The sequence below is a fragment of the Amblyomma americanum genome, chromosome 2 (assembly GCF_052857255.1).
Source record: "Amblyomma americanum isolate KBUSLIRL-KWMA chromosome 2, ASM5285725v1, whole genome shotgun sequence".
Taxonomy (NCBI): domain Eukaryota; kingdom Metazoa; phylum Arthropoda; class Arachnida; order Ixodida; family Ixodidae; genus Amblyomma; species Amblyomma americanum.
The window spans coordinates 226,909,844-226,922,455 of NC_135498.1; the positions used below are offsets into that span (position 1 = coordinate 226,909,844).

A 12,612-nucleotide genomic window follows, 5' to 3' on the forward strand; every position below is an offset into this window, starting at 1 on the left:
TAGAGAAAATTTTGGCCATTATTATTTGCTGGTGTCGTAGTGCTCCGTACATTGTGTTAAATGGTGCATACATAAGCGTCTCCTGTTTGTATTCATTTAAATGCAAAGAGCACATCTAATAAACTGAAATTACATCTGTATTGCGCTGCTATTTCATGTTATATGGGCGGCATCGGGCGACTTTTTGAATTATATTTCCTTTGTGGTGTAAAATTCTAGCACGAGGATTCATAGCGCACAGAATACACAGGACACAACACAAGCGCTTGTGTTGTGTCCTGTGTATTCTGTGCGCTATGAATCCTCATGCTGATTACCCACTAGCCCGAACCCTGACCTTTCTAAATTCTAGCACATTTCATGTTCTTGTGGCGGGAGCAGCGCAGCACGAAACAAAGAACAGAGAGGCGGGAATCAACGCTAACAACCAGATTTTTAATCCACATTCGATCGAATATATACATCTCGCTCGTGCAATAAGGAAAGGACAGAAGCATGACAAACGCATAAGATGTTCACATGGTAAAATATGAGGACAACGCACGCAGATAATCAATTTCGCTGTCACGAAACGCTATCGAAAGTATGCTGACGCATATACGTCGCTCTTTTGCCCGATGTTGAAGGCTTCTTCAATCTCCCTGGTCCGTTGATTAAAATACGACGGGATGACCATTGTGTTGATAAGCTGCGGAGCGCATTCATGCTCTCTGCGATGTTTTGCTAATTCACTGCTGATGGCGCCCTTTAGGGATCTTTCGTGCTCTCGAAGCTGTTTATTCAAACAGCGCGCTGTTTGACCAATGTAGGTGCGTCCTCACATGACAGAGGTATTTCATAAACCCCGCTTTTCACACATTTTACATATTTTTTTTCAGGTGTTTTTTCTTGCATTGATTTTTTTCTTTGCTCGCTGTTGACTTTGGCGCACAGGCTCCTTAACTTGTTGGGTGCTGACATGAGCGCTTTTACACCAGCTCTTGCTCTTACCCTTTTGAGACTGTGGGAAATGCCATTAATGCAAGGAATGACCGCGTACGGCTTCCTTTAATCTGATGTGGTTGTGACATATTTTCTGCCTCTAGGTGCTTGCAGAGTCCCTTCTGCGACACTGGATAGCAGTCTCGTCGGGTAAACTGCTGCTTTCAGCCGACTATTCTGGGCGTCAAAACTTCCTCGAACTTCATGTATGAAGAAAAAGGAACGCCGACCAAAAGGTTGTTGTTTAAAACGAAGACGTTTTGGCTTCCATACGGAAGCCTTGATCACTGGGCGGAAAGCCCAAAGCACAATGCTTAAGTGCGTCGCAGTAATCGCCCCAAGCATCTTGCGTACGTAGGCGGGAGATTTCCTGCGTTGTGGTTGAGGGTTTTGTCTGTTGTTTGGATTATCAGGGATTCCAGATATCGACGTGACAGCCAATTCTTTTCTCTTGCGATGACTGATGCTTCTTCCCAAGCTATATTGCGAGTCGCGGCTTCCACGTGTTCCGCAAGTGCATTAGATGCAATCTTTTTGTTCCTGCGTCGTTCTTGTGGTCCCTCAATCGCCCTTCGAAATTCCCGCTCTCGCCGATATAGCAGTAGTCGCAGTCTGCGCATGGAATCTTAAAGATGACGCCAGGAAACTTCTCTTTCTTTATCTTGTCTTTGGCGGCCACCAGCTCATGCCTAAGCTTGCACGCAGGAAGGTGAGCGACGTGCACACCGTAAGTGCGCAGAACGCGAGCCAAAGACTCGCTCACGCCCGGCACATATGGGATAGCGGCTCGGGCTCGGCAAGGAGGACCAACTGGTTCTGATGGGCGTGAAGACCGTTGAAGAACAGAATCCACGAAGTGCTTGGGGTAGCCGCATCCACTCAATTCTCGGCGCACTTGTCGTAGGTCAGCAGCCCGATCATCTGGTCTTGGGCAGATGTTTTTGGCACGTCGGACGAGGGAAGCCACGACGGAGAGTTTGTAGCAAACCGGGTGGACATAATTAAAATGAAGATACCGGCCTGTGTGGGTTTCTTTTCTATAAACTTTGAAAGAAAGGCGGTTTCCACGGCGTTCCACCAAAACGTCCAGAAAAGGAAGACGGCGTGCAGCCTCCTCCTCTACAGTGAATTGAACGGAATCTTCCATGCTATTGATGTGATCTGTAAAAGGACCTAACGCATTCTTTTTGATAATACAGAAACAATCGTTGACGTAACGCACAAAAACATTTGGGCGCGGTTCGAAGGTAGCCAGTGCGCGAGCTTCTGTTGCTTCCATGGTAAGGTTTGCGGTTGTCACCGATATAGATGCGCCCATAGCAGTGGCATGAACTTGTCTATAGACTGTACCCCGGAAAACAAAATAAGTCTTCTCAAGGCAGAACTGCAACAGCTTCAGAAGATCCGATGCTTCGATAGGGGTTCTTTCACACAACCCGTCGTCATTCCGCAGCGCTGAGCGGCACACCTCCACAGCCAGATCCATGGGTACGCTGGGAACAGCGATTTCACACCATGACCTCGTCGTGCACCACCGTGACATCACGTACTTTTTCAATAAAATCGAAAGAGTCACGTATGAAAGTCGAGCCCTTTCCAACGAGTGGCGCAAAAACCTTGTGTAAGTAGCCCGACAGGCGGTATAAGGGCGACCGTGTAAAGTCAACTATTGGTCGCATCGGGACGTTTGGCTTATGGATCTTCGGGAGACCATACAAGGCGGGAGCTGACCCATTGTGGCAGAGGAGCTTGAAATAAAGTGACTTAATTGTGGTCCGGTGGAACAAATCGGAAGACGTCAGTCAAAAGAATCTGCAAGTTTCTTTCTACCTTGAGCGTACGGTCCCGCTCGGGTTGAACTTTAACACGAGACCTGCGGTACACGGTGGTACCGTGGTACCTGTGGTACCTGTGGTACCTGTGGTACACGGTGGCGTTGTAGCGCTTTAAATAGATGTGCTGACGAGTGTAAGTACAAGATGCGACAAATATAGTGGTGCAGAATTGACATCTGAGCTAGTTGGTTTTTCATTTTCAAAAATTATATAAAGCGCACTTAGGACAACAGACAAGGGAGACCAAACAGAACAAGCGCTTACTCGCAACTGCGCGTTTATTCGAGAAACACACAAAAGGAAGAACAATCACAAACAAAAAAAAGCAATCGCGCAGGCGTGACAGGAAAAGTGCTCATACAAGTGCTTGCAAGAGCATTTTTTGTCATTGAATAAGTCGCCTTCATCTAATCTCGCTAAGCACTAACAACAAGGTTTATTGAAAAAAACACACAAAATATATACAGAGTTAGGAAAGATTAATCGCCACCATAGTCACATGTGGCATGAGTTGACTATGGTGGCGATTAATCTTTCCTAACTCTGTATATATTTTGTGTGTTTTTTTCAATAAACCCAGTTGTTAGCGCATGTTTGTCTTTACACCTCAGTTTCCACGTCCCGTCTTTGTTGCGCTGTTTCAAAATGGGTAAGTAACTATCGCCCCATAACAGTGACATCTGTGGTTTACAGGGTGGTGATGCAAATTATAAAGGATAGACTGCAGGCTTGGGTGGAGAACGAGGGGGTGTTAGGGGAACTACAGAATGGGTTCCGGAAACAAAGGAGGTTGGAGGACAATCTATTTTCATTGACACAGTGTATAGAAATTGCGGAAAAGGAACATAGGCCCTTATTGCTAGCATTTCTGGATATTAGGGGAGCCTATGACAACGTTACTCAGGAGCATTTGTGGGACATATTGGGCACATTGGATGTGGAAAATGGAGTAATTAATCTTTTAAAAGATATATATAGATTTAACAGAGTGCTCATAAAATGGGAAAAAAATGTATCAGGGCCTGTAGAGATACAGCGGGGGCTTAGACAAGGATGTCCTCTGTCCCCTTTGTTGTTCATGTTGTACCTGCAAGGTTTGGAAGCCAAGCTAGAGGGGAGTGGACTAGGCTTCAACCTATCTTTTTTCAAGCAAGGGGAATTGATTAAACAGACATTACCGGGACTAATATACGCGGACGATATAGTGATAATGGCTGACAACAAGGAAGACCTGCAGAAGTTGTTAGACATATGCAGTACAGAGGGAGATAGATTAGGCTTCAAGTATAGTAAGGAAAAATCTGCAGTCATGATATTTAATGAAGAGGGCGGTGAGCATAGAATACAGGAGTTCGTGCTAAAAGTAGTGAATGAGTACAAGTATCTTGGGGTGTGGATAAATAACAGTGTTGAGTATCTGACAGAGCATGAAAAATATGTAATGAATAAAGCTAGTAGGAATGCAGCTGTCATGAAAAATAGGGCACTGTGGAATTACAATAGGTATGAGGTGGTAAGAGGGATCTGGAAAGGGGTGATGGTCCCTAGCCTGACCTTCGGGAATGCGGTCTTGTGTATGAGGCCAGATGTTCAAGCAAGGCTGGAAATTAGGCAACGGGGAGTAGGGAGGTTAGCTTTGGGAGCACATGGCAATACACCAAATCAGGGGGTACAGGGGGATATGGGATGGGCGTCTTTCTAGAGCTGAGAGGCTAGCAGTAAGATAGCATTTGAGGAACGATTGAGAAGGATGGAGGAAAAGTGGTGGGCTAGGAAAGTTTTCAGATACCTGTATATAAAGAATGTTGACACGAAATGGAGAAAGCGAACTAGAAAATTGACAAGCAAATATCTGGACAGCAGTAAGGGGGCAAATCAGCATTTATCGGTTAAGAAAAAGGTTAAAGGAACAGAGAGAGCGTTGTGGAAAACAGGGATGCTGACGAAATCGGCACTGGAAACATACCAGACCTTTAAACAGGAAATTGTCAAAGAAAATATCTATTATAATTGTAGGGGAAGTTCTTTGCTGTTTGAGGCCAGGACTGGAGTTTTGCGGACTAAGACGTATAGAGTCAGGTACCAGGAGATAGACACTTTGTGCATTGCGTGCGGAGAGGAGGAGGAAACGGCTGAACACTTGATACTTTTCTGTAAAGGGCTTCACCCTACAGTGGAAGGCAGCGGGGCTGACTTACCCAAGGCATTGGGGTTTAGGGATAGTGAGGGGAAAGTGGATTTTAAGAGGTTAGAAGTAACCTAGCGAAGGTTATCTGATTGGTGGCTAAAAGCAAGACAGGAGTAAAATTTCACAAGACATGGCTAGGTGGCTTGAGCCACCGCCCGATGTAAAGGGTTCAGCCGTATCCATCCATCCATCCATGCTTAACTCAAAGCAATAAACGCGCAAAGATTCAATCGCGAAGTCAGCCGTGGGAGGAGATAACGGGCAATAAAACGGGGCCCTTGCGTGTGGCCCGACAGACTAGCGGCAAACCGTATAGCAAACAGTACGGTAGAGTTTTAGATTCGGGCGCGCGCGCAACTGTTCGTCTGGGACAGCGACCGCCAGCGCGAGCAAGCCGGGTAAACGGCCAGCAAAGCTATTACAGGGGCTAGTTGGTTGATCATACTGGCCGTGTGCCGTGTGTATGTGTCCTTTTTGTGTCGCTTGTAGCGCATTTGTTCCCGGGTAAACGGCACAGTTCGCACCCGCGTACATGCTGGTGGTCTGGCTCAGCATAGTGCGCAAAATGTGCGAGTAGTTTTTTTTTTTTATCGGGTTAAAAGTTTGAAACTTTTTGGGGTGCACAATATATGTGCGGGCGCAAATTACGCGAGTAAATACGGTAAATGCAATACACATAAGGAAAACGGGAAGCATGAGACAAAGAAAAAAAGACAAAACACAGGCAGAAAGCTTGGCCAAATGTTTAGGGGAATCCTGTTTTCTTTTGCGAAGTTTCTGTGGAAACAATTTATAGCTTTCCTTTAGCCGCATAGCTGCGCTTGGGTGGATGCCAATGAATATAATTAGCTCCCTTATTATACAGATACGGCAGTTCTGCATATATAATTCCTCATACACATACCAAACACACTTCATGGGGTATAGCTGGGTGAGCCTGAGGAGAGATACCCCACTCTCCCTTCTCAAAAATATGGTAGACCTGCTGTACTAACAATGCATTTCTCTGCTGTTGCTTTCTTAAGAAATGGGTGCACTCTCGCCCACTGGCTGTGTTCCATATTGACAGTCTCAGATTGGTACATCTGTCTGTTGAATTACATGCATCTTTTTAGCTAAGGCTGGCGTTCCACTGCGAGCATGTGATGCACCTTATTCATTTACAGCAGGAACCCCTTTCACAGCAGCCAGGCGATGCCACAGCTGTTGCCGCCACTGCTCAGCATGGCGTCCAGCAAGCACTAACACAAAGTCACACATCTCCAGCGTCTGCTCTGCAACAGGTATTTTCAAACAGCGCTGTTTTGTGACTACTACAGCTATTCAAAGCATCACAGTGGCTGTGTATATGTTGGAGTAGGAGCTACAAACACTGCTTCCTGGCACGGGCTCACCAGAAGATTTATCCGAATCCCATGACACACTAGTCATCATATTTCTTAACCCTTCAGACAGCACTCAAAACACTCTTAAAGTGTGATGCTCCACCTCCATCTTTCACTAGCTGCTTAAAGCTGAACACCTTGTATGCTTGGTACATGATGTATGCGTTAACAGACAAAGAGGGCAATATCATTAGCAATATGGATAATATATCAAATAGCCAAAGAGACACAAATCTATGCAGTAGCCAATGCAATCAGAACATTAATGAGAGAAGCCGCAGCGCACAGCAATGGGACATCCCGTAGCAATAAGAGAAGAGGAAGTAACGGAAGCCTTAGTAGGAATGAAAAGCGGGAAAGCAGCTGGTGAGGAGCAGGTAACAGCAGATTTGTTGAAGGAGGGAGGGGAGATTGTGCTAGTAGAACTAGCCATCCTATATATGCAATGCCTTGAGACCTCGAGAGTACCAGGAGCTTGGAAGAATGCTAACATTATCTTTATAAAGGAGACGTCAAGGACTTGAAGAATTACAGACCGATCAGCTTACTGTTCATTGCCTACTAAGTATTTGCTAAGGTAATCGCTAATAGTCAGGACAACCTTAGGCTTTAATCAACCAAATAATTAGGCAGGCTTTAGTAAAAGATGCTCAATAATAGATCATGTTCACGCTATTAGTGAGTGATAGAGGAATGCACAGATTATAACCGACCCCTATATATGGCCTTCATTGATTACGAGAAAGCTTTTAACTCAGTGGAAACCTAAACTGTCATGCAGGCACTGCAGAATCAGCGTGTGGAAGAGTGTTATGTGAAAATATTGGAAGATATTTATAACGATTGCACGCCTACCATAGTCCTCCATATAGTCAGCAATAAAATTCCAATAAGGAAGGGTGTCAGGCAGGGAGACACGATCTCGCCAATGCTATTCACTGCCTGTTTACAGGAGGTATTCCGCGGCCAGAAATGGGAACATTTGGGGATAAGAGTTAATGGAGAATGCCTGAGTAATTTGCGATTCGCTGATGACATTGCCTTGCTAAGCCACTCAGGACAAGAACTGCAAAGCATGATCAATGAGTGAGACAGGCAGAGAAGAATGGTGGGGCTAAAAAATAATATGCAGAAAACCAAAGTAGAAACAGCAGTTCGCAATTGGTAGCGAGGTGCTGGAAGTAGTAAGAGAAGATGCCTACTTAGGGCAGGTAGTGACCGCTAATACAGATCATGAAAGGGAAATACCTAGAAGAATAAGAATGGGTGGAGCGCATATGGCAGGTTCTCCCAGATCATGAATGGCAGTTTACCATTATCCCTCAAGAGAAAAGTCTACGACAGCTGTATCTTACCGGTACTCATCTATGGGGCAGAAATGTGGAGGCTAATAAAGAGGGTTCAGCTTAAGTTAAGGACAGCACAGGGAGCTATGGATAGGAAAATGACAGGTGTAACGTTAAGAAACCAGAAGTAGGCAGAGTGGATGAGGGAACAAACGTGGGTTAATGACATCCTAGTTGAAATCAAGAGGAAGAAGTGGGCTTGGGCAGGGCACGTAATGCAAAGGCAAGATAACCGCTGGTCCTTAAGGGTAACAGAGTGGATTCAGAGAGAAGGCAAGCGTAGTAGGGGGCGGCAGGAAGTTAGGTGGGCGGGTGAGATTAAGGAGTTTTCACGGTATGGACGAAAATCTTCGAATCGACTGTATATTCCTAGACTATGCTAAAGCCTTTGACCGCGTTCCACACTGTCGTTTAATAGCGAAACTCTCATCATTGCGCCTCGATTCATTAACAATTTCTTGGATAAGAAACTTTTTATCATTTCGAAAACAATTCACTTCTATTGATAAACATTCATCCCATTTAATTGATGTAACATCAGGCGTACCGCAAGGTAGTGTAATAGGCCCGTTACTTTTTCTGATTTACATCAATGACCTCCCATTAGGCATTACCTCAACACTAAGAATGTTTGCAGACGATTGCGTTATTTATCGCAAAATCCGCTCCTTTAATGACCACATCGCCCTTCAAGAAGATCTACATCGCATTAATAACTGGTGCTCATCATGGCTAATGTCCCTTAACACTGATAAATGCCAGTTAATGACATTTAGCCGTAAACGGTCTAATTACCTTTTCACTTACTCGCTTAACAACAGTCCAGTCACTCTTGCGTCATCGTACAAGTACCTTGGCGTTCACTTTTTATCTAATCTCTCATGGAAAACCCACATAGAAAAAATTGCTGCCAAAGCTAGCCGTACATTAGGTTATTTAAAGCGTAACCTCAGAGGTGCGCCTTCTTCCACACGCCAGCTCGCATATCAGACATTCGTCCGCCCTCAAATTGAATACGCATCTTCCATTTGGTCACCTCACCAACAGTACCTAATTAATTCCCTAGAGCGCGTACAAAATCGTGCCGCTCGCTTCATTTCTCGCAACTATTGCCGACATTCCAGTATAACTAACATTAAGGCTTCGTTATCCCTTCCATCCTTAGAATCTCGCAGAACAATAGCACTTATCTGCCTCTTCCATAAAATTGTTTACAGCCATCATTCCTTCACACTACCCCTTACAAAACCGGCCCGCACATCTCACCGATTGCATAATCACCTCAGTTTTAAGCGCCTTTCGGGAAGGACCACTGCATTCAACTCATCAGCCCTGCCCCGTGCAATCATTTATTGGAATAGTCTTCCTGATAACATTGTTCACATCTCAGATCATGTTATTTTCAAAGAAAAAATAAGTAGCATTTTCTTCTGAAGTGTGTTCTGTAGTGCGTTTTTCAATTTAGTTTTTCAATTTAGTTCTATTTTCTGGTTGGTTGCTTGTTCTTTGTATAACGATGTTAAAATAACCATGTTCTACTTGCTTCTTTTTCCCACCCCAGTTATGTAACCCCCCTCACATAATACTCCAGTCGGAGCCCGTGAGGTATTTGAATAAAAAAAAAATGCGGTGGCCGCAGCTGGCAAAGGACAGGGTTAATTGGAGACATGGGAGAGGCCTTCACCCTTCAGTGGGCGTAGTCAGGCTGATGATGACGATGATGACATTCCTCCAGAATTTTTTTTTACAGGCACCTATGGATGTCGCTGAAAGCCAGGAGACTTTGGCAGGCCCATCACAACAGGTATTTTACAATATGCCATCTTGTGACTGCATCAATTCGAAAAACAACAGTGTCTGCGTTTATGTCGCAGAAACAGATTTCTGTAACAGAATGCATCCTGGCACTGGCTCAGAGGAAGTTTTCTCTGAAGCGCCTCAACACATTAGTCATTTTTTATAATCCTTTTGACAGAACTGAAAACACAGCCTAGCAGTGCGATGCTTTTCCATTTTTCAGTAGTTGCTTAGAACTGAATACATCTTATGCTTTGGTATAAGCATATTTCTCAAGAATAAAATTTTTTTTCACAGGCACCTATTGATGTCACTGAAAGCCAGGAAACTTTACCAGGCCCATCACAACAGGTATGTTACGATATACCATTTTGTGACCGCAACTGCTAGAAGATTGACAGTGTCTGAGTTTATCTCGCAGCACGAGTCACGAAACGGGTGAATTTGTATCTAAAAGAAAGCTTCATGGCGCAGGCTCAGAGGAAGTTTTGACCAAGCCACCTCAGCACACCAGTCATATCTTTATTCCTTCAGACATAACTTAAAACGGTCTAGTAGTGTGATGCTTCTCTACTTTTCACTAGGTGCTTAAAACTGAACGCTTGTTATGTCTCGGTACACACGCATTTCTCCTGAACAAAATTTTTTTACAGGCATCTATGGATGTGGCCACAATGCTGGACATTCAGCCAGGGCCATCTCAAGCCTTTCAACATACACCAGTAAGTTTCATATCGTCCTGTGTGGTTTCCATCCAGGTTTATTCACAGCATGAGGTAGGATGTCGTTGCAATTCTGCAATGTAAAGTGCAGTAGAACCTGTAGTTGTTTGTCAGGCCCCGTGCTTACCGGAGAAAGTAGCAGAGTGCAGTAGGTTCTGCAAAGATCCTTCATATAGGATGGTACCTTTTTGTGGAACCACATAAGCACATTAGTAACTGCCACAATATTCTTTCATGTGCCTTCATTGCTTATGTGCGTTACACAAATCAATATAGTCATCTCGTCAGAGTTCCACTACAAATAATCTGTCAGTATCAAGAAAAATTTGGCTATGCAAGACATACTCCACCAGGTCAGTGATATCTTTTCTACAAAATTTTCTCACGTTATTTCAAACTGGCTTTACTGATTTTGGACAAGGTCATTGACAGCTACGTAGAAAGTATTCGGTGCAGACTGGCATGCGTGCTACATGAAAAATTTGTACTGTCATGTTTTCTTCTTTTTCAGTTGTTTCTTGTATAAGTTTTCATGAAATACTTCTTATATGGGTACATGCCAACCTCTTTAACGTCAGTTCCAGTGGGCATTCAGAAAAGGAGATTGCACGACACAAAATTTAATGCAATAATTTTTAAAGCTGTATGTATTCACGCTTCTACACAGTTGTGCTATTAACCCTGCTTTATTTACTATTATGCATGGCGGAGGAGAACAGGGCAACAGGCATTCTAAAGTGGGCTGCAATAATAAACTGTTTATCTTATGCAGGAACTTCCGACTTTGACAACCACCCCAGCCTCTGTTGGGACGCTACGAAGAAGGAGGCCAGCAATGGTTAATGGACCTGTCAAATGTGCCTATTTCTGAAGCAGAATTCAACACCATGAATGTCAAATGCTTGTGCATATGCCAAGAGCGTATTTGATAGCGTGAGTGGCCCATCCACAGCATGCATTATTAGCATAATCTTTAACACAGCATGTGCAGGCACCATGACTGTGTGAATGAACTTAGCTTGATTTCGCCGTGGCAATTTTTACTAATATCTACTAACTGATATGCATGGTATATTGTATGCAATGATGAATCAATAAACCAATGAATTTTTAAGTGTGTGAGTGGCCTGCATTTCAAGCTGAGGAGCACATCATGGAATCTTCTTCTTGGACACCTCTCCATCTACCAGAGGAGAATCGGTGAGTCACAGCTTCATTTATTGATCTATTCAAGTACCCTAAGGGTCCACTAGGGTCATTACATAGGGGGAGAGGGGCGGGACTCAAAGCGGAACAAAATTGTTTCAAAAACAAAAAAGCAGCGTAGGTACGGCACTCAGGTGCAAGTCGAGAAACATCATTGCCAAGTAAATATTCTTACGAAAATTCACAAAGAAAAAATAAACAGCAGGTGCGAATTAGTCATCTGAGAAATCAAATTTTGTTACAGAAAGTGTGAGGAATCCATATAAGAAAGTGATCCTGACTGAAATAACAAAGACTCTGTTATCATGGCAATCCTGGAAGGTAAATCATTGCATTCTTTCATCATTAAGGTTACAGGTGAATTTTTGTACTTTTCCATCTGGACAAAAACAGGGTTACCCTTGTAGGCATTACCGGCTTGATGCGAGGTGAGGTGCTGGTAAAATATGTGACAGGGCAAATGATCTGTTGCTATGGTACAATGTGCGAGAAAAAGATGATCAAGTGAATTTTCTGTGCGTTGTGAGTGATGGCATGCTGAGCATTTCCATCAGAGGTGAAACACTTTGATATTAAAGTAGGACGAGAAGATTAACTGAGCTCCTTCATTCTTCTTTTAATGGAACATTCAGAGTGCTTTGTGTTTTATATGTGCGCACTGTTGTAACTGTGGTATGCAAGGCTTGGGTGTGCATTGTTCTAATGATGAATTGCATTTTCTATCTCTCTTCATAGGAAGACACACCCGAAAAAGCTTACTTGAGAGCAAGGGCTGCATGGTTTTCTGCAATGCATGCTCAGTCAAGAAAAAGCATAAAAAGGCTGCAGCAAACAAGCCGGAGACTGCAAAAGAAAAATGCGGAACTAAAATCTGTTCTGTCAGCTTTAACTACGGAGAATATCCTCCTGACAGAGCAAGTGTCTGTTTTAGATGGCCTGGGTAAAGTAAATAAGCACCTACTTGAAAGACAAGTCGGAAAGCATGGTGGAATTGGCACTCCAAAGCAGTACTCCCCTGAACTGAGAACTTTTGCCTTAACTTTAAATTTCTATTCCCCACGAGCCTATCAGTATGTCAGGAAAGTTTTTGACACGTGCCTCCCACATCCCAGAACTCTGCGAAAATGGTATGAGACTGTTGATGGCCAGGCA

At 43.9% G+C, this 12,612-nt stretch overlaps 1 pseudogene; it reads right to left on the reverse strand.

Annotated features, from left to right (window-relative positions):
- The window catches only part of LOC144120393 (uncharacterized), a 115,300-nt pseudogene that overhangs the window by 36,608 nt on the left and 66,080 nt on the right, over positions 1-12,612 (reverse strand).